This window comes from Syngnathoides biaculeatus, chromosome 13 (genome assembly GCF_019802595.1).
Source record: "Syngnathoides biaculeatus isolate LvHL_M chromosome 13, ASM1980259v1, whole genome shotgun sequence".
NCBI classification, from domain to species: Eukaryota; Metazoa; Chordata; class Actinopteri; order Syngnathiformes; family Syngnathidae; genus Syngnathoides; species Syngnathoides biaculeatus.
In genome coordinates this window covers 22,910,066-22,933,783 of record NC_084652.1, presented here as the reverse complement: position 1 = coordinate 22,933,783, position 23,718 = coordinate 22,910,066, and the positions used below count along the sequence as shown (strand labels likewise).

Sequence of the window (23,718 nt, the reverse complement as noted above, 5' to 3'; positions counted from 1 at the left end):
TAACTAATTTTGCCATACCTGAGGTGCCATTACCTCAAGCCATGAGTATACAAAAAGAGAAGCTTTTGCCATAATGTCACATTGACCTGTCTTTTTGCTGTTGTCCAGCTGCTACTTTGCAGCTCGTTGTCTTCACTGTCAGGTTCTGACCTCCTGATTGCCTCAAATATATGGTTGGAAGATGCCAAGTTCATTTGGGTACTGCTGTATGTTGAAATCCTCCTCCTCATATTTCCACATGTTGCTTGCAATTGTGTATAGAGTGTAGCGTACTGTGTTTGTCAATTGCAATGTCACTTGTGGTAGTCCTTATGGTGGATAGCACAACCACAGCATGGTGTCTTGAGCTTCGGGTATGTTCGGGGAGTGCTCAATACCCGTAAATAAAAAAAAAAAAAACCTAATTTAATAGCCAAACTGTTGTTGACAACTTGCTGGAAGTTACATGCATATATTACATAACATATAAACAATGAAAATATGAATTTTAACTGACTGCATTACATCTTTGTCATGTAACCTTTAACTGCTAATGCTACTTGTGTTGGCAGCAGTGAGTGACAGGCCCTATTGACCGTGCTTGACCCCCCACCTCCACCGTCGATCGCAAGAAGCTGCCTCCTTGAAAAGTAGATCTTGGGGTAAAAAATTCTGGGCACCCCTGAACTTAAGCTTTAAGGGTATGTTGTACAATAGATCCTTGTCTCAAATTCAGATTAAATATCGTCTCTATTCTTCCTGAAAAAATATTTTCCATATAGAGCTCCCATTTTGCTTCACTCAGTGGATTCATCCTTCTCCATTCATTGCTGAAGGAAAAAACGTGTCAGAAATAAGAGCGGGAATGGAAAAAAAGACAATGAAAGAATGACAAATTGAAAAAGAGAACATACATGCCTACTATGATGCAAATCTCCCCAAGTGGAAGTTGCATTCTGCTGTGTTTGGAATCCTGTCATTGAAGTGAGACCTTGAGTGGAGGAAGATGGCATATCATACAATGAGGGTAGTTTATCATGCTGTTTGGACCAAGGGTGATGCTGCCACATCCCACAAGCATGCTGACCAGGAAACTAGAATATGGAATGGACAACAAACAATCTTTTATGTTGAATTTACATTTGTTATGTTGATACATAAACTATTCAATTAAGTTGTTAATCTAATTAATAATGTAATTTCAGGTTTGAGATCTGATTAATCTGCTTTCATAGATTTTTTGTGAATTAGGTTTTTTCTTTTGGTTAATTGGGTTGAAACCATAACTGGCTGAATGTAAATTAATCCTTCCACAGATATTTTTGACGATGGGATGTAAAAATTCCGCACAATTATTAGACTGAGGGTTTGAATTCAGCTCTGGCTATTCCCGTGTGGAGTTTAAACATTCTCCCCATTCTCTTGAGCAGGTTTTCTCTTGGCTTCCTTCTGCATTTCAAATACATATATTTTAGGTTAATTGAAGACTAATTTGATGTGAATGTAAGTTACAATTGTGACCTTACAGTGCGCAGAACTTACAAAATAACAGAAAGCCCCAAACAGAGAGCCCAGTAAAGCAAGCTACATGACTGACAACCCAAAAAAAGCGAACGATGCTTTGTACCAGAGAGTGTGGATTCTGACATTATAAATGAACATTTGACGACGTTTCATTCATCCATTTATCTTCTACCACGTTTCCGAGGTCAAGGAAACCCAGAATTCCCTTTCTCCAGCCACTTCATTCAGCTTTTACGGAGGGGTCCTGAGGTGTTCCCAGGCCAGCCGAGAGAGATAGTCTCTCCAGCATGTCCTAGCTCATCCAAGGGTCTCCTTCTGGTCAGACATGCCCAGAACAGACTCACCACGGAGGCATCCACATGGTATCCTAATCAAATGTACCAGAGACCTCATCTGGCTCCTCACAATGAGAAGGAGCAAAAGTTAACCTATGAGCCCCTCCCAGATGACGGAGCTTCTCACCATATCTCCAAGGGAGATATGGGAGAATAGACAGCCTGGGGAGGAAACTCATTTTGGCTGCTTGTATCCGGGATCTTGTTCTTTCGGTCATGACCCACACCTCGTGACCATAGGTAAAGGTAGGAACATAGATCATCTGGTAAGATGAGAGCTTCCCCTTGCAACTTAGCTCCTTCTTTACCACAACGGACCGATACAAACTCCGCATCACTGCAGATGCTGCAGCAATCTGCCAGTTGATCTCGAAAGCCATTCTTGCCTCACTCGTGAACATGTATGAAAAACACTCAGCATGTTTTGCCTGAAGCACATCTTTGAAGATTGGACAGTCAATTTCAAGTCATCTATGATTTTTTTTTACACCCTGCCAAGCCCACTTTGAACCAATGTTCAAGACTCATTTCCATTTGAAAACAAAATTGGGATGGCATCATCTGTCCGCAGTTGGGCAACTGAATCGATGGACAGATATCTGAAGGTCGGAAACAGTAATGAATGATTATGTCAGGAACAAAACTCGAGAGCGGACCCAAATGCACGACTCAGGTGACAGGTGGCTCCCCTTCTGCCAGGATGAACCCCAGGAAGGCCACGGAGGCTTGGTGGAATTCACACTTTTCCATCTTCACGAACAGCTGATGCTGCAGCACCTGCTGAAGCACCTCTCTGACTTGTCTGATGTGGGAGGTCAGGTCCAAAGAAAAAAATCAAGATGTCATCAAGGTACACAAACACATTTTTATTCAGATGCTCCCGAAGTACGTCGTTGATGAAACTTTGGAAAACGGCCAGAGCATTTGTCTGTCCAAACGGCATCACCAAGTATTCATAATGTCCTGTGGGGGTGTTGAAGACCGTCTTCCATTCGTCCCCCTCCCGGATCCGCACCAGATGGTATGGACTCCGCAGGTCCAACTTGGTGAAGATCCGGGCCCCCTGAAGAAGTTCAAATGCCGTCGCAATCAGGGGCAGAGGGTACCTGTTCTTCATGGTGATGTTGTTGAATCCTCAGTAGTTAATACAGGGCTGTAGCGAAGCGTCCTTTTTCTTAACAAAGAAGAACCCTGCACCGGCTGGTGAGGACGGCGGGCGAATGAGGCCGGCTGCCACCGACTCCTCAACGTACTCCCTCATGGCCTGGTGCTCCGGTCCTGTTAGAGAAAAACAGCCTCCCTCAAGGGGGTGAGGTGCCGGGGAGGGGTTGGATGGTGCAATCATACGAGCGATGCGACGGCAGGGATCTTGCTTTAGTTTCTGAGAACACCTCCTTCAGGTCATGATAGCAGGAGTTGCACCGCGGTTAAATCCGGAGTGGTACCTAGCTCCTCCAACTGTACGGGCGCGACTTGGATCCTCCTGTCCTCTCGGGCAGCGAAGCACCGCTTGTGGCAACCTTCGCCCCGTGGTCCAATCAATATGTGGATTATGTTCCTTGAGCCACTGGCTCCCCAAAATAATATCACTACTTTGTGAATTGAAGACTTAGAAACAAATGCGCTCCATGTGGGCATCCGGAAAACCCATTCGTAAAGTCTATGTGCGGACAGATTGTTACCGGCATAAGCGTTGCGGAACCGCTGTGTCGGAAGGGTCACCACGCCCAACGCCTCGACCACATGGGGATTAATCAAATTAACATCCGAACCTGAGTCGATGAACGCTGACACAGTTCACGAGTGGCCCTCCGTGCTGAGAGTGAATTGGAGAAGCGACGACTTGACTCCGCCATGGTATACCGCACACTCACTGGTGTGGAGATCCTGAGGCTGGAACACTTCGGTCGGACCGGGGAATGGCCAATTAAGTGTCCCAAGCGTCCGCAGTAAAAACAGCGCCCCTCCCGTGGACGATGCAGGTGCTCCTCTACCAGCCCGTTGAGGCCCTCCACCTGCATGGACTCCGCCACAGAAGGGAGAGTAGGCGGAAGGGAAGCAGGCGGAACAGACGCCCCCATCTCTCCTTGGGCCAGTGCATCCATTTGTCCCTGGACGACAAGTCTTTGGTCGACCTTGAGTGCCAACGCGATGAGGGCGTCCAATGAGGAAGGGAGATCCACGGCGATGAGGAGACTGTGGATCTGCGGGGAGAGACCCTGGAAGAAGGTGTCGTGGAGGGCGTCCTCGTTCCGACGGCTCTCGGCTGCCCGGATCCGGAACTCAATGGCATATTCGGAAACGTGACGACGACCCCGGCGTAGCGTCATGAGCTAAGCCGCTGGTTTGCGTTCCGGTGCCGCATACTGGAACACCTGTGTCAGGGCACAGACGAAGGCCGTCCAGGAACGACACGTCTCCGAGTTGCGGCTCCATTCCGCCATGGCCCGCGCCTGAGCCTTTCCCGTCATGTGAGATATGACAAACGCGATCCGGGAGCGGTCCGTAGGGAAGGCGGACGACTGTAATTCGAAATGGAGGTGGCACTGGGCGAGAAACATTGACATTCCCCAAGTCGCCCGAGAAGCGTTCTGGTCGGGAGAGAGGTGTTATGCTGGTACGCTGGAACTCCGCAGCGGGCGGAACAGACGGAACGAGCTGAACTGGAGCAGCAGCCGGAATGGTCGCCATCGGTGTTGCAGCAGCGCTAGCTTGGGAGGCTAGCCATGGCTCCAGCTGGGCACAGATCTCATGGAGCCTCTGATTCGTCACCTGGAGGGCAGCCTCCTGCTCAACCAGGCGTCTGCCCTGGACTTGCAACGAGCGGCGGATGGCTTCAGAGTTGGCTGGGCCCATGTGTTGGCCAGATCGTTCTGTCACGAATGGGACTCGAGGGCGGACCCAAATGCACGACTCAGGTGACAAGTAAGCAGTGCCTTTATTCGTTCCAGTGTCAGTTACCAGTGAGTCAGTCCAAACAAGCAACAGGATCAGTAACGGCAGGCTTACGGGGTAGGTCGGGAGACAGGCGTTGGTCGGTACACGGGAGGTTGGCGTCAGGAGTACGGAAGTGCGGAAACGAGGCATGAGAGGCAACGATCTGGTGAAGACCAGTTGTCACCAGGGTCCTATAAATACTGAGTATAATCAGTCAGGATGTGGCGCTGGTGTGCGCCTCCTAATCAGCGCCGGTGTGCTGGCCACGCCCAGCCAGGACTGGAAGGCAGGATCATGACAAATTATTCATCATATGGACATACTCGGAGTATGAAATTGTGTAGTGCTAAGGGTGATTTTAGAGCAGGGCTCAACAACCTTTTTGAGGCTGAGGGCTACTTCGTGAGCACCGATCGTATGAAGGGCTACGTGACTTATTTGCGGCAAACTTCAGACTCAGTTAATTACACATAAAATATTTTCGTTTTAATTTATTGCAGTAAATGAAATTACAGGTATTTTAAAATTTTATTTCACGTAAGCAAGTCAGATTCAGAATTGAAAGCACAAATAATAGTAACAATACGTGGCCTATGGTATTTTTAGAACATACCTCCCAGGCACCTTATATGGTCCTCGGGGGCTACCATTGGTCCGTGGGCACCGTGTTGGTGACTCCTGTTTTAGAGATTCTCCACTACCTCTTTATAATCTGTTGCCATGGTGTGAACAAAAGAGTATTTCGAGCAGCTTTTCAGAGACAAATGGTTTTGACTCCATTCATCCATAACTTATTGTTGACAAAAGGATTACAGTAAATACATTCTCCACATATTTTATATCATATATTCTCCATATATTAGCTTCTTGTGATATCTTGTCACCCACTGACGAGTTTCCTCGCATCTGTTTGTGCATCTTCACACACGCATGGCCAATTAAAAGATGTAGTCACACAGTCTCCTCGGCTCTGTATGGAGCACTGCTGATTCAAGAAAAATTGGAGACTCAGAATGTGCACACAACTCTCCTGAGACATTTTCTGTGTTTTGATAGGACAAAAATTAAAAACACTGAGAGCAGACGAATGTGTTGTCAAATCAGATTTTTTTTTTTTAAATATAATAACTTTTTTGTCTCAGGACACCGTCTACTTGGCTCTCCATTAGTCCTTTGCCCACCTGCATTCTAAATCCAATCATGCTCCAATGCTCTTCTTGGACTCCACTTCCACATTCAACACAATCATCTCTTAACAGCTTCTACAAGGACTCAATAGCTCAGTAGTCAATGCATCGCTTTACAATTGGGTGCTGTATATCCTCAAAGGAAGACCACAAAACATGCAAACAGCTCTTCAAAAATCATCATGCTGAGCACAGGGACTCAAAAATGGTTTGCATTCACCCTCCTACTCTTTACGCTACTCTCCCACAACTGTGGTGGGCCTCATTACTAACATTGATAAAGCTAAGCATCAAACTCCCATTTACAGTATGTCCTCTGTAAACTGAGGAATGCATGAGTCCCACCCCAAGTCATGTGCACCTTCAACTGAGATGCAATTCAAAACATCCTGACTACCTACGTATATGGCTGTTGTATGGAAGCTGCACTTCCTTCCACCTGAAAACTTTGCAATGCATCATGACAGAAGCCAGCAAGGTCATCAGTGGACCTCTGCCATCAAAATAGATATTTTCCTCACTAGCCTCACCTGCAGAGCCTTCAACATCGTGGGTGAAACTGCCCAACTATTCACACTGTTTTTAGCCAACTGCATTCAGGAATGAAGTACAAAAGGCACTGGGCTGCTATTTAAATGTGCAGTACATAATTCATGTACATTTTGCACAGTTGTTTATGTTCACCTGCACACATACTGCTAACAACACCATTTTATTCTCCATACGTTCTTGCTATGTAGACCATTGACAATAGAAATCCTTGAATCTTACCAAGACAGCAAAGAGAGCTACTGTTCCTATTAACATATAAATGGGGAGGAAACAGAAGTGCACAGGGAATCGACAAACCAGCAACATAACCCAGAGATATTGAGTGCCGAGGAGGCTTGCTGCAGCTGTCTGAGAAATAATTAATTAAAAAAATATATATATGTGAGGTGGCCTGGCTCGATCTCTGCTCCAGGCAGCTGCATGCACAAGACGAGACGATATATGGGTATTCTGCTAATGACAAATGATGTCGATTTGGAATCTTTGAACATGTCCAGAAATATTTGCGGTTTCTCTGGGGAACTTTGAAAATAGTGTTGATTTAAACTGAAGACACCCACAATGTTTGGATAATTTTGAAACCTAACAGCATTATACCACAGCTCACTAATGTGCATGTTAATCATTAGAGGCCTATTCTTTCAAAAATAATTTCAATTAACTTGGGTAATGTGTGAAGTTACAGAACTTCAGTCTAAAACTACTACTACAGCTGCAGCTCGGGTTATGACTAGAATAAAGCAGACAGAGCATCAGCGCATGTAACTCCAATTCTAAAAACTTAACAATGGCTTCCAGTCAGTTTTGCAATAGATTTTCAAGTTTTACTACTGATCTATAAATCACTAAATGGTTTAGGCCCAGAATATATAAAAGAAATGCTAATGGAAAACAAACCCAGTTGGGCTCTGAGATCTAAAGCAAACATGGTGAAGCAGTATTTAGCTATTATGCTGCTGCTGCAAAAAATAAAAGGAATACGTTGCCAACAGAGCACAGAACAGATCAAAAACCCTTATTTTTCTTATGAATTTTAGAGTACTTCCACTCTTCAGTGATATTTCTTGCACGAAAAGCTGTTTTAATTGTACTTTATGATTTATGTATTTGAATGCTTTTAATCGTGTAAAGCGGATTTAGTTACCTATTGTATGAAATGTGCTTTGAAATGCGTATCAATTTGCATTGTTTTACTTTAATACTATTGATTATTATTTTCCATCCATTCATTCCTTTTTCATTGTTGCCTATCCTCACAAGGGTTGCGGGTGCTGGAGCCTACCCCAACTGTCAATAGGCAGGAGGCAGGGTACACCCTGAACTGATTGCCAGCCAATTGCAGGGCACATCGAGACAAACAACCACACTCACAATCACAGCTCGGGGGAATTTAGAGTGCCCAGAGAAAACCCACGCAAGCACGGGGACAACATGCAAACTCCACACAGGTGGGTCTGGGATTGAACCTGGGACCTCAGAACTGTGAGGCCAACGCTTTACCAGCTGACCACTGTACCGCTAGGTTATTATTTTGATTAATAATATGTTTGGGCACAGTGGTGCGTCTGCTTTTAGTTTGGTCTCACAGTTCTGAGGAACCGAGGTTCAAATCCTGGCCCCACCTGTGTGGAGTGTGCATGTTCTCCCTGTGCCTGTGTAAGTTTTCTCCGGGCACGCCGGTTTCCTCCCATACCCCCAAAACATGCATTAATTGGAAACTCTAAATTGCCCGTAAATGTGATTGTGAGTGTTAATGGTTGTTTGTTTCTTTGTGGTCTGGGATTGGCTGGCAACCAATTCAGGGTGTATTCCTCCTGCCCGAACATAGCTAGCATAGGCTCCAGCACTCCTGTGACTCTTGTGAGGATGGGTGTATAGTAGAATGTTCACAATATTTAGAGTATAGTGATGTTCCTGGAACAACATTTAAAAAGTAAAGGAGGAATATGTTTCCATTCTTCTCCCTTTGCTTGCTTGGGTTAAGCCGTACTTAAAATGAGTGAACTGATATCCAGTAAATCCCCATTAATCACGTAAATATTTTAGACCGACTATTAAGAGGTGAAAAGCCATGATTATAGAGTTATCATCTATGTATAGAAATATTTTTTAAATGTTTTTATTAGACTTATTAAAAATTGAAAAATATTTGAATGCACATAACATAACTGGTAAACATAAATGTATAAAAACTGTGTGTGCGATAATGCCTGATTACATGCTTGTGCCTAAAAAGGCGAAGTCTTGTCAGGTGGAGTGTGTGTGTGTGTGTGTGTGTGTGTGTGTGTGTGTGTGTGCGTGTGCGTGTATCAGGGTTAAAGTTGCGGCCGACAACATCATCTGCGTGAGAGTTCTTATTGTGTTTTACTGGTCTCCCGGTGCTCAATAAATGGAGAAAAAGTACAGCGGCAACTTTGACTCTCCATTAAGTGCTACAGTAAATATACTGGACACAAAACAAAACAAAAAATACTTAAAAAAGCTACATAAAGGGGGAAGACTCAAGAGTAACTATAATGGATAGGCCCTGAAAGTCACATAAAAACTCGAAGGTTGAAATGTCACCACAGCTGTTGTTACAACAGACCTAAGCATATATAATGAGACTTTTAAGAAATATATTTAAAGCTATTAAAGTATACAGATGTAGAGGTTCACTCTATAAAGCTTGTGTACCTACGTCATAAAATCACGTGATTTTTGCCATATTGCCAGTCAAACAAAGCATAGTTGAAAGTTAATTCTGTTGAGACGAAAAGAAAATATGTCTTATAGCACAACGCCCAGAGTTTTGTCCGTTAAGAAGAGCGTGGCCACCAACAAGTCTGAAGAGCAGGAAAAGTTATGAGTGCACTCACGTGAACAACAACTTTCTTTTCGTTGTCCTCTTTTGTTTTTGGTTTGGTGCATCTTCTTCCTCAACTAAACCTGCCACATTTCCTCCTAAGCCACTGAGAAAAGATTATTCCTGACCATGTGATCTACGATCATGGGTAAAACATAGCAGTGTTTAGTAGCAAGTACAAATTGGTGCATAGTAATTTGGGGTTAAGTTAAGTGTGACCTCACACAATTCCCAACTTCATCCTCTCTAAACACACTGTAGTTCATTCACGCTCATCTCACAGGTTCAACCTTTACGTTATATGCTATTGTCTTACTTGTGCTTGGATATATATTGCTCCCTCGCTGCGATGCGGTTCACATCACGCGGCTTTGCTATTATGTATTTGTGTGTGTCTGTGTGTAATGTTTTAGTGTAGCAGGTTTTATTTTCTCATCATATGAGTGCACATTGTGTTCTGTATCCTGATTCACTAAAGGAAACACCACATCAGTGTACCCACACAAAGCGTCACGCCTTCGCAGAAAGCCCACGTTTTGCCCATAGTGGGCCGTGGCAGCGGTCCTGGTACTTAATGTGCATGATCATGGCGGCGTGATGGTCTCACGGCAGCCTCCAAACCCCGATAGCAGATGAGCGCATCCGAGCTCAGTGCAGTTCACTTTAGTTCATTGGCCAGGGTTGTCAAGCAATCAAGTGTTAGTGCATCCTCCTCTTTCTCAACACTTGAGTCCACTTTTTCCTCTTCAGCATACTATATCCACACTGCTAGCATCAACCAATTATGTAAATTAGAAAAGCTGAACACATTCTGTACTGTACAGGATACTTGGCATGGAGGAGACCTTCAGTGAAGTGCACTGTTCAGGGGCCGCTGCGATCGCTCGCCCCAAGTACGGGGGGTGGCCGGTGGGCCCCACAGTGTAGCGCCTTCAGTTCTCAAACATAATCAAAGGTGGCATGTCTGTTTATAAGAATATTGTCACTCAGAAGAAGAAAATAGCACCAATATCGCCCCATAGCTATGTTTCTCACTCACAAAAAGACACCTTCACCAAAGACGCAACACCAGACCCACACCAAACAGCCAGAAGTAATGTAAAATACACCTGAACTACTACTCGTATTAATAATTTCTTGTGTCCAACGTCATGGATTGATCATTAAAATTTAATTTGTTATCGCTAAAAGCAATCATGTTTTTCTGTCTATAGTAAAACGTTTATATGCAGTCCTGGATAAAGCTAAAGAAAATGGATGGAGGGATGTTCATTTATTGATTTCTCAAATAAATCTTTTGGGCTAAAACAGGTTTTGATCTTTGGTTTCATTTTAGAATACAGTCGTGTACGTTTTTCAAAAAAATCTACGAATGTTTGAACTTTGAGACGAATGTGGAAACATGTTAATAAGTTTATAAAGTGTGTGGTTAGGGGTTTAATGCCTTAAAAGATTTACAGGAAAATGAAAAAAAACTGTAAACATAAAAAGAGTATATTGTAAATTTGAATTCATGTCATGAGCCAAGTTGGACCACGGCCAAGATCGGCGTGGCCACTTCCCTGGCCGGTGACACCTGTCAGCGCTCACAGCTGTTTCACATTGGGACTGTAATTGACCCCTCTGTAGAAATTGCGTCATCCGCGTCGCTGACCAATCAGAGGCCAGAGATCTGCATAAACCACGCCCCTTTTTGGACCCCCAGTTCCCACAGACAACGTTGCATGCTCCAGTATAGCTTGTTAGTGTTTTATCGCGTATTTGGGTTCTTTAACAATAGATATGGTTAAGAGGTGTAGTCACGGACTTTATAATAGTGACGACAGGTATCCTGAAAGGCTAGTTGGTGGAGTTCAATTCGTACCCTTTCCAAAACCGAAGACCCAGTATGAAAAATGTCTTTGATGGATCAAACTTTGTGGAAGACCGCATCATCGACTGAATCCATCTAAAATCAACTGGAACAGAAGACCGAGTACGAAAAATGTCTTCGATGGATCAAACTTTGTGGAAGACCGCATGATCAACTGAATTCATCATTCGGAACAGATATGTTTGCACGAAGGTAAGCCCTATATTTGATTTTCAATACATGTCTCAAATGAATTAGCAGTTCTTCGGTTGCATAACACAGCAACGTGTGAATGATTGACACACTTGATCTGTGTTGAGCGATATTTTGTGATGATCTGACTGCACAAACGTGTCTCTGTTCGGCAACTAGGGAGCTAAGCTAAACCGGACTTTGTTTGCACGAAGGTATGTCCTATATTTGATTTTCAATACATGTCTCATATAAATGAATTAGCAGTTCTTCGCTTGCATAACATAGCTACGTGTGAATGATTGACACACTTGATCTGTGTTGAGCGATATTTTGCGATGATCTGACTCCACAAACGTGTCCCTTTGTTCGCGGCTACGGTAAACCGGACTGTTTGCACGAAGGTATGCCCTATATTTGATTTTCAATACATGTCTCATATAAATAAATTAGCAGTTCTTCGCTTGCATAACATAGCTAAGTGTGAATGATTGACACTCTTGATCTGTGTTGAGCGATATTTTGCGATGATCTGACTGCACAAATGTGTCTCTGTTCGGCGGCTACCGAGCTAAACTAAACCGGACTAGCGAGTCCTAAAAGCCTTCGACGTGCACCGAGACACCAAGACTGAAGGAAGGATGTTTGAGGACACTAAAGTAGTGATTGTCGTACTCGGTCAGGACTTACATAGGTTCGGCACTAATTCAAGAATAATTATTGAGGGGAGCGCGTGACGTTACACAAAGAAAACGAGAGAAACAATTCATAAATCAAGCCTCGCCTTTTTCTTTTCCTTCATACGGCGATTCACAAACGGCTATACAGATACATATACAGATTCTGCACACAAGTGTGATATGTAACACGAAAATAGGAAACTGTCAATGTCGAATTTGTCTTTGGGTTATAATATATTATATTAAGTGGCTTCTCGGTCTTCCTCTGACTCTGGAAAGATCTCGTGCTAATATCAATAGTTTCTCCGTCGATATGCATGTAAATACCATTGAAATACTTGAAGCCCTGCTATCTGCTTTTCAACGATATTTTACTGTTAGCTAAGAATGCGAGTGAGAAATCAGCCGGTAAATCGGACAGTTTCGCTCTATTCTTTTCTTGCTGCGCCGCCCTTTTTGCTAATTGTTGTCTGATGTAGGCACACGTGGCGTGACGTCACTTCAGGAGGCGTGGTTAAGTGCCCTGTATGGAGGGGTCAATTAGATGGTGTATTTAAGTTGGAGTTTTGGACACTGGCATTCAACAGTTCGTTGAGCGTTGTGCCCAGAGATTGTGAGTTGCATTCATTGACAGTAGGAATCTCCACCACTGAAAATAGTGTAGTGTTGAGCTATCCTCGTCAGTTTTTCTGTGCCTCCTCAGTTTAGTCCTGTCTCAGTTTATGTTCCATAGTCAAATCCTAGTTCCTAGTTTATCTCCTAGTCATCAGACCTCACTGCATATCTTTTAGATCCCGCTTAGTCGAGCGTTTCTCTACTTCTTCTTTCTCGGACTGCTTACACCGTGTATGACCTCATCTTAAATAAAACTACGCCTAACATCAAGTACTCGTGTTGGAGTCCTGCATTTGCGTCCACCCCCGCACCAGAGGTTCGTGACAGAACGAACTGGCCAGACATGGACCCAGCGGACTCAAGGGAGATTGACGCGAAAACTCTAGACCTGTGGCTTAAATAATTCATTGCCCATCAGACACAGCAGGGTGAAGAATTTGCTGCTTACTGCCGCCATCACGAGGAGCAATGCGAGTGGAGATTAAGCAATGCCACAGCTGATTCTTGCCCCGTCACCGGCGGCAACCGGCCCCTGGCCGCCTGATGACCACATCTTGTTGGCAACAGATGTCTGGTCGCCTTCCTTCCCTGTCCTGGGAAGTCCCGTCCACAGCCGCCTCAAGTTCCTGTCCCAGTGGCTGCGAAAGCTCGTCGACTGTCTCAAGATCCTATCCTGGAGGTGGGGAAGGCTTGTCGGCTGCCTCAGGCTCTTGCACTGGCGGCGGCGAGGGCTCATCAGACGCTTCAAGTTCCTGTCCCGGCGGAGGCTCGTCAGCCACCTCATGTTCCTATCCCGGCAGCGACAAAGGCTCGTTGGCTGCCTCAAGTCCCTGTCCCGGCGGCTGCAGCAGCGGCTCGTCGACCGCCTCATGTCGCAGTCCAGGCGGCGGCGACGGCTCATCGGCCGTCTCACATTCCTGCTCCGGCGACGACGACAAGTATTTGGCAGTCTCACATTTCTGTCTAGACGGCGTTCAGCCCACAGCCACTTCCCGCTCCTGAGTCGACTGGCACGTGACTGCCTCACGCTCCTGCTTTGACAGTTACTGTGACAGTTACCACCCCGCAGCCTCCTCCACCCCTGTCTCAACGGCTTTCGCCTCACCCTTCTGCTTCAATGCCGACCGGTCCACGGCCGACCACGCCACAGTGGCAACCAATCCCTGGCCGCCTCATGAACTATCGTCAGCGGCAACCGATCCACGGCCGCCTCACAACCACGTCCTGTGATGTCTTCATCCGGAGCAGTCGCATGCTCCCGTCTGGCTCCTGCTTTGCCGTTGGGTTCCTCCTCGAGGATGTCCACCCGGATCACCCCTGGGGACCCTGGTGCTTGGCGTCCGGGCCGACTTCCTGACCTGACCTTCCGGACACTTCGCTTTTGGTGGCCCGGATGGTCACCAGACAGGGGGGTTAGGGTAGTGTTGAGCTATATTTGTCACACTGTTTCTGTGCCACCTCAGTTTACTCCTGTCTCAGTTTATGTTACATAGTTAAGTCCGAGTTCCTAGTTTGTCCCCTAGTCATCAGCTTAACCTAGCATTTCTGTACCTCTGCCTTCTCAGACTGCTTACACAGTGTATGACCTCATCTTGAATAAAACTACGCCTAACATCATGTCCTCGTCTTGGAGTCCTGCATTTGGGTCCATCCCGCACCGAAGGTTCGCAACAATTCAACATAGTTCTTACTTTTGTTTGACTATTATGTTGAGAAGAATCAATACTTTTGATCCTTTACAATGACCAACATGCCGCTCACTATATTTACACTGTATTTATCTGTGATTGCGTGATCTATTATTGGACTTCACCTTCAACTTCTGCAGAGAGCTCTGTTGTGTCAATCCAACATGATCACTAGAGTCAATTGACTCCAAATGGGACAGAACAAGACTGCACACAAACTGTTTTTTGGCCAATCAAGGAGACTAATTTTGGGAAAGGCGAAACAGCCATGCGACTCTTTCCTTTACAGACTAAAAAAAAAAAAAGTTTTGTCATGGATATGTACATATTTCAGCCCACTTTTAATTTGAGAAAACACCCTGCTGTAAGTTACAGATGTTTCGCTTTCTTTCTTGCCCTGTCTCTGTCTCTGTGTCTCTCTCGCTCTCTCACAGGTGACACACACACAGACAATCAATACATCTTGTCTGCAAAAAGCTTCTTCATTCAGTCATTTAAGTGAATAAAGCAAATATTTTTTCCATAGGGCCCAAGGAATGCGCCATTGGTTTTTGGGCAGGTAAAAATCAAAATGGTGGCATATTTTTTATGGCCCCCAAAATATTAGTTCTTTTATTTGACATTTGTGTCTTTTTTATTTCATCAGAAGTTTTTCACGAGTTACTCTACTAAGTACTTAGATACTCTTCGTGAAGGAATTTTTTTATAGGACTACTTTTTACTTCATACTTCAATCATATTATTCTAAATTTACAGTACACTTACCTGTGTACAATATTTGGCTCTTCTAACCGCCTCTGTATATATCTGGTTTTGCAAGTATGTACATTCAGTGTCTGAATTATGTTACTGGTTAATTCAGATGTTCCATGAATGTTAATTTTTCTTCATTAAATGAAAATGTATGAAATTACCTTCTTACATATGAAGAGGGAAGACAGAGGAAAAACAACTAAAAGGAGACAGAGGCTGAAAAGAAGAAAAATTAGCCATGTGTGAAAGCAGATTCAACAGTTGGTGGTGCGTTTTCCATCCAGTCTTAGGAGACAGCTGAGGGGAGAAAAGCAGAATATAGGAGTGATTCTTTGACAGTAAAGAAAGCATCAGAGAGCTCCTGTGAGGTCAGAAATGCAACCCCACACCGAAAGTCCACACTTGATGTGCCAGAGGGCTTTTTGTGTACACAAGCTTAAAAAAAATTGTTGGGTTTGACGAATAAAATCAAACTCAACAAAGAAAGTCAGAATATAGGTAAGTGATGAAAAGTGGAAGTGTCTGTTTAAAAAAAGATTACTATATATATGTAGTTGTTGAAATTTTTGCTGATTCATTGAAAAAGAAATACTGAAATAACAATAGACAGTGGTATACATACCCTTTGTTGTGACACTCATATTTACTCAAGTGCTGTCCATTTCTTCTGATTATTTTTAAGATCGTTCTCCACCAGAGGTGGGGGAACTTTCTGGCTTAGAGGCCACATTGATGTTTAAAATTTGACAGGCGGCTGAAGCAGATGCTTATATATGAAAAATAAACAACAACAAAGGCATTGTTATGTTAATACTTAGATTTACTTATGTGAACCGTGTTGTTCTGTTGATCGCTTTTTTTTGGCATTGCATCAAGTCTGGTGTTGGTTTTGTTGCGGCTATTCTCAGAACAACAGGAATATTACTTATCCAGCCAAAATCAACAACAAAAAAGCATTAGCCTAACTGTACCCATTAGAGTACTTGGTAATGTATGCCACACAAGTTAGTTCCATCAACATAAACCAATAGTTTAAATATTAGTGTTAAGCATGCAGTTAACTTGCAGACCAACAACATTTAAAAAAAAAAAAAAAAGCAAGTTACACACAGACAAGGCAAAAATATAACAGCTGCGCAGTTACTACTGGATGTGGTAGCATGTCTTCTTCTTTTCCTTTCGGCTTGTCCCGTTAGGGGTCGCCACAGCGTGTCATCTTTTGCCATCTTAGCCTATCTCCTGCATCTTCCTCTCTAACCCCAACTGCCCTCATGTCTTCCCTCACCACATCCATAAACCTTCTCTTTGGTCTTCCTCTCGCTCTTTTGCCTGGGAGCGCCATCCTCAGCATCCTTCTACCAATATACTCACTCTCTCGCCTCTGAACATGTCCAAACCATCGAAGTCTGCTCTCTCGAATCTTGTCTCCAAAACATCCAGCTTTGGCTGTCCCTCTAATGAGCTCATTTCTAATCCTATCCAACCTGGTCACTCCGAGCGAGAACCTCAACATCTTCATTTCTGCCACCTCCAGTTCAGATTCCTGTTGTTTTCAGTGCCACTGTCTCTAATCCGTACATCATGGCCGGCCTCACCACTGTTTTGTAAACTTTGCCCTTCATCCTAGCAGACACTCTTCTGTCACATAACACACCAGACACCTTTCGCCAGCTGTTCCAACCTGCTTGGACCCGTTTCTTCACTTCCTGACCACACTCTCCATTGCTCTGTATTGTTGACCCCAAGTATTTGAAGTCGTCGACCCTCGCTATCTCTTCTCCTGTAGCCTCACTCTTCCTATCCACTTTTCTCATTCACGCACATATATTCTGTTACTTCGGCTAATCTTCATCCTCTCCTTTCCAATGCATGTCTCCATCTTTCCAATTGTTCCTCTGCATGCTCCCTGCTTTCACTGCATATGACAATATCATCTGCGAACATCATGGTCCAAGGGGATTCCAGTCTAACCTCATCTGTCAGCCTATCCATTACCACTGCAAATAGGAAGGGGCTCAGAGCTGATCCCTGATGCAGTCCCACCTCCACCTTAAATTCCTCTGTCACACCTAAGGCACACCTCACCATTGTTCTGCTGCCATCATACATGTCCTGTACTATTTTAACATACTTCTCTGCCACACCAGACTTACGCATGCAGTACCACAGTTCCTCTCTTGGTACTCTGTCATAGGCTTTCTCTAGGTCCACAAAGACGCATGTAGCTCCTTCTGACCTTCTCTGTACTTTTCCACGAGCATCCTCAAGGCAAATAATGCATCTGTGGTACTCTTTCTAGGCATGAAACCATACTGTTGCTCGCAGATACTTACTTCTGTCCTGAGTCTAGCCTCCACTACTCTTTCCCATAACTTCATTGTGTGGCTCATCAACTTTATTCCTCTATAGTTCCCACAGCTCTGAACATCCCCTTTGTTCTTAAAAATGGGAACTAGAACACTTTTCCTCCATTCTTCAGGCATCTTTTCGCCCGCTAGTATTCTGTTGAATAAGTGGTCAAAAACTCCACAGCCATCTCTCCAAATGCTTCCATACCTCTACCGGTATGGTCATCAGGACCAACTGCCTTTCCAGTTTTCATCCTTTGTAGTGCCTTTCTGACTTCCCCCTTAGTAATCATTTCCACTTCCTGGTCCTTCACTCTTGCCTCTTCAACTCTTCCTTCTCTCTCATTTTCTTCATTCATCAACTTCTCAAAGTATTCTTTCCATCTATTTAGTACACTACCGGCACCAGTCAACACATTTCCATCTCTATCCTTAATCACCCTGACCTGCTGCACATCCTTCCCATCTCTATCCCTCTGTCTGGCCAACCTGTAGAGATCCTTTTCTCTCTTCTGTGTCCAACCTGGTGTACATGTCTTCATATGCCTCTTGTTTAGCCTTTGCCACCTCTACCTTTGCCCTACGTCGCATCTCGATGTACTCCTTTCGCCTCTCCTCAGTCTTCTCAGTATCCCATTCTTCTTCGCTAATCTCTTTCCTTGTTTCCCTGTATTTTGGCGTTCCACCACCAAGTCTCCTTCTCCCCTTTCCTACCAGATGACACCACCAAAGTACTTCCTGCCTGTCTCTCTGATCACCTTGGCTGTCGTCGTCCAGTCTTCCGGGAGCTTCGGTTGTCCATCGAGAGCCTGTCTCACCTCTTTCCGGAAGGCTGCACAACATTCTTCCTTTCAGCTTCCACCACATGGTTCTCTGCTCTACCTTTGTCTTCTTAATCTTCCTACCCACACCAGAATCATCCTACATACTACACCATCCTATGCTGTCGAGCTACACTCTCCCCTACCACTACTTTACAGTCAGTAACCTCCTTCAGATTACATCGTCTGCACAAAATATAATCTACCTGCGTGGTTCTACCTCCGCTCTTGTAGGTCACTATATGTTCCTCCCTCTTCTGGAAATAAGTGTTCACTACAGCCATCTCCATCCTTTTTGCAAAGTCCACCACCATCTGCCCTTCAAAGTTCCTTTCCTGGATGCCGTACTTACCCATCACTTCTTCATCGCCCCTGTTTCCTTTACCAATATGTCCATTACAATCTGCACCAATCACAACTCTCTCGCTGTCTGGGATGCTCAGAACTACTTCATCTAGTTCCTTCCAGAATTTCTCTTTCAACTCTAGGTCACATCCTACCTGTGGTGCATAGCCGCTAACCACATTATACATAACACCCTCAATTTCAAATTTTAGTCTCATCACTCGATCTGATACTCTTTTCACCTCCAAGACATTCTTAGCCAGCTCTTCCTTTAAAATAACCCCTACTCCATTTCTCTTCCCATCTACTCCGTGGTAGAATAATTTAAACCCTGCTCCCAAACTTCTAGCCTTACTACCTTTCCACCTGCTCTCTTGGATGCACAGAATATCAACCTTTCTCCTAATCATCATGTCAACCAACTCCTGTGCTTTTCCTATCATAGTCCCAACATTCAAAGTCCCTACACTCAGTTGTAGGCTCTGTGCATTCCTCTTTTTCTTCTGACGCTGGATCCGGTTTCCTCCTCTTTTTTGTCTTCGACCCACAGTAGCTGAATTTCCACACGACGCCCTGCAGGTTAGCAGTGCCGGGGGCGGGCGTTGTTAACCCGGGCCACGACCGATCCGGTATGGGATTCTTTAGATGAACGCTCATATTTGTTTGGCACAGTTTTTACGCCGGATGCCCTTCCTGACGCAACCCTCTGCATTTATCCGGGCTTGGGACCGGCCTACAGATTGCACTGGTTTGTGCCCCCATAGGGCTGCATTGGATGTGGTAGCATGTAAAAATCCTTTAAAAAATTCAATATTTGTTACATAAATTCTGTTGAAATTGTTAAAACTGCGCTAGTTAGTTAACTTTGAATGCACACTGAAAATAATCCCAATCAAATAACATAATCCACTCAATATTGTTGTCGGAATGTTGAGTTGCTCTATTCAAGGATTTTGAGTAGCTTTCTTTTCTCCTTTTTTCCTCAATGGAATCTGTTTTTGTAATCAGTAGCTTCTCCTGTACTGGTCTCTAGGCCTCATTCCCACTACTTTGTCAAAACAAAACTCTTGCTCTACTCTATCACAGCATTAAATTAGTCAATCACTTCTACTCAAAGAAAAAAAAAATTATTCCACCCCTGCAGATACTTTGCTTAAATTGCTACATGCACACAGATGCATACTGTATCTAGCCACACCCAAAAAACACAAAGTCGATAATTGAAATGCATTATAGGGTGTCCTGGTGCCAAGTGCACATGTGGACACCCTTATACTTGAACACAGTATTCATGATGGACAATCCGTGATGAGCGTAGGAGTCCAATAACAGAACACCACTTGGGGTCTGATCAGGGAGGCCATTTCTTCCAATAACACCTTTCAAGGTCTCATTGTCATTGCTTACATGAGCATTGAAAAAAAGATGGAGTGCCCCACTAGGAGTGCTCCCCACCATTCTCTCTAAGAACTCCATGAAGGATAGGAACTCTGAACTGCTGTTTGGTAAATCGGCACAAACAACATCAGGACACGTCCCTCCACCCCAAGGAAGAGGGAGGCTACCCTCTCATCCACTGGGGTGAACCCCCATATACAGGCGCTGAGCTGGTGGACAACAAACACCCACACCTGCCAGCCACCAGCCACCAGCCACTCACCCTCAAGGCCCACCCCTAGGCCTGGCTCCAGATGAGGGCTATTTTTAACCACATCCAGACAAGGCAAACTTCAATCAATTAAAGTTTTTTTTATCATAGGGGTCTTTTGCCAAGCTTTGTTTAATCCCTCACCTCTGACCTGTTTGCCATAGGTAACCCTACCAGGGGCTTGCAGCCCCAGAAAACTTAGGTCCTCGGATCATTGGGACACACAAACCCCTCCACCATGTTCAGGTGATGGTTTCCAGGAAGGGATATAGCATATACCATAATTTCTAGAGTATAATGCGTTCTGTGCTACCCCAAAGTTGACCTAAAAAAAAAAAAAAAAAAAAAAAAAAAAAAAAAAAAAAAAAAAAAAAAATCGGAAAACCCTTCTACCAATATACAATGCGCACCACCAATTTGCTGCTACCACTATGCTAAAAATATTTGGAATTATCTGTATTTATATGTTGTTAGGTTTGTACTCGCATTATTTTTCAAAAAAACTGTCCGCACAACAATCATTAATAATAATCATTGTGCATGTGCTGACATAACGGTAATATAATCTCGGGACAGGCCACAGGACACACTTGTCCTGGTCCCTGTAATTGTCAGAACAGAATCTCTTCAACAAACTACAACAAATGCTCAATGATGGCATACAATTTTATTAATATTGTTGATAACACATATTACAGGCTTAAGTAAATAAACTATTTAACATTGTTTCACTCAAACATTTTTTTTGCATTAAATATTTGTGCATAAAATGTTTGTGCGTAGTGCAGTTTATCTTCTACATTAAAAATCCTTGGCCAAGACTTCAAAATTAGCATCTGACTCCTCTCCAATCCGAAAAATAACCATCGTAGCTACCTTTGGTGCATCACTGTCGAATTCATCAATGACTTGGTACAGTTCTAGGACCTCCTCCATTGAATCATGAAGAGTGATCCTATTTTGCTCCCACAGCATGTCATCCTCTGTGCCATCCATGGCGTTTGTGAGGAAACATTTTTTTTAATCCCAAGAGTTTTGGTTCCGCAGAGCAGCCTCTTGCCCTCCATTCGGCTCCAATCTGTAGCAGCTTTCACTATAGCGTCAAGTGGCTATCAAAACAATGTGAGCTCAAACTATGTAGTACGAGCGTAATGGGCACATTTTAAAAAATGCAAGCATTTCAATTGTGTGCGCTCTCCCATTTTTTTATTGTGCCCATTATGCTCGCACAACGTAATTTGAGCTCACATGGTTTTGATACCCACCTGAAGCCATTGAGCCATCGTTGTTTCAGACTGCCGCGCTACTTCCGGGTTGGTGGCGTCATCGCCACGAGTGATGACACATTTCTTTTAAAAGCAGCTGGACAAGTAGCTGTTGTAGTCGACATTTTTTGTCTTAGTTCAAGTTAAAACAAACTCACGGGAAGTCGTTTCTGATCTTCGGTGCTGAAGCAACAAACATGCTACACTAACGATCGTGAAATGCAAGCTAACCGAGGAGGTCCGAGAGCTCAGTTTAGGTGTGCACATTACCGTAATATATATAAATGTATAACTGTGTGTAAATGTGTGCTGACGTCTTTTTTTATTTTATTTTTTTTTTAAAATGACCAATAATGATATAGAACAGTGATTTCCAACCTTTACAGAGCCAAGGCACATATTTTATAATTGAAAAATCCCACAGCACTCCAACAAAAGTAAATGTCACCAAAAATAGATCAATTAATTACTGTATGTACTTCCTGCCATCTAATAGAAGAGGATTTTTTTGTTTTATCTGTCAATGTGCCTCACTGGCATAAATAGATGAATAAAGATACATTATTTCTTGGAATGAATATTTTTTTAAGCAATTACATAAAATTGGATAACTTCCCACGGTTCACCTGAAGCACGCTCAAGGCACACTAATGTACACCGGCACACTGTTTAGGAATCACTGATATAGAATGACAGCCACAGAGATCTACCCACTACAAAAATGCAAAACATGTTTATTTTAAAGTATATTGAGGATTCTTTATGTGGAAATGTATGTTTGTGTTGTTGGAAATGTATTTCTAAATCATCATAAATTTAAGTTAGTAATCTGACTCCAATTTCTGATCTTACCCAACTGCCACTCATCCAACAATACGCGCGCTCGTTCTGCAGTAGAAAGGTATCGGGAAGCCGGCATTTTCACACACGAGTGGATTTATTCCTTCAACACACACCTGGGTCTCGGGTCCCTCTCATTATAACCCTGTACGTGTCTGTTCCCTGCAGCCGAAGTACTCTACATCCGAGTTGCCCAGGACAATTTTATATTCTCATATTCCTTTATTCCCTCTCATGACCTCAGACGACTGAGGTCATCACTCGAACACCTTATTTTATTGTTAAACATGAGTTAAAAATCAATAGCCATAAGCTAAAAATCAGCAAAAAATAAAAAATTAGTAGAAAATTAAAAATCAGTAAAAAATTTCATTCGAGTAGAAAATCAGTAGAAAATTTCATTCCCTCCTCATGGCCTCAGGTCGCTGAGGCCACCTTCACATACTCACATCCTGGACTCCCGGAGGGCCACAGCTGTCTCCGCCTCCTGGGGGTCCTTCTGAGGGATCATCATGTACTGGCCACCCGGAGGGAGTGGCTCCAACGTGCGTTCAATTCTCTTAACAGTTAATGATCTGATACATGGAATACAGCAACATCCGCATAACACCATAATAGCAGCAAACACATCAATATAAATCAGGACTGATGCAATCAAGCTTTTATATTTACCAAAGACGTTTAACCAGTCAGAATACCAACTGGTGTCCACACCTGAGTGCTCCTTCATTTTGTTACTTAGCGTGCGCAGACCCTCCAATGCCTTGATAAGGCGACCGTCAGGAGACGTATTGTTGGGAATCAGAGTACAACACTGATCCCCAAAAATACCACACACTCCTCCTCTTTCAGCTAACAACGTATCTAAGCCCATTCTATTTTGGAATGCCATAAGAGACGTGGCAGCCAATTGCTCATGCACTGCCTGGAGTGCTGAGGTGGTGAAGTTCGCCAATCGTTGGACATCGTAGTGGACATAATTAATCCGGTCCACATTTTTGTTTACTGTAACGAACAGTAAAATACTCTCCCATCCTGCTGCCACTTGATCCACCAATTTGTATTCATCAGGGACCCCTCTCGGAACTCCAATTGCATCTATGTACGTGGGGTCTCCTGCATTCAACCATTCTTGCATGTTCCTTTTCTTCCTCCCAAGGAAGGGGATTCTTCCCCACTGTCCAACGCCTTCCCAATCCATTCTGGTCAGATCTAATGCTGTCACACTAATTGGCATGATCAGCGTTACTAGGGTGCACTTACCTGAGGCATTGGTGGGAAGCCTATCATACAACACTTTCGCTCCACACCA

The 23,718-nt window shown here is 43.9% G+C and overlaps 1 long non-coding RNA gene across 1 annotated transcript; it reads right to left on the bottom strand.

Annotated features, from left to right (window-relative positions):
• On the bottom strand, positions 1–21,803 carry LOC133510386 (uncharacterized). Its single transcript, XR_009797594.1, has 3 exons — positions 21,178–21,803; positions 894–1,073; positions 1–809 (listed from the first exon to the last, which is right to left on the bottom strand). It is a non-coding gene; the product is annotated as an uncharacterized LOC133510386 (long non-coding RNA).
• Positions 21,804–23,718: the final 1,915 nt, after the last annotated feature.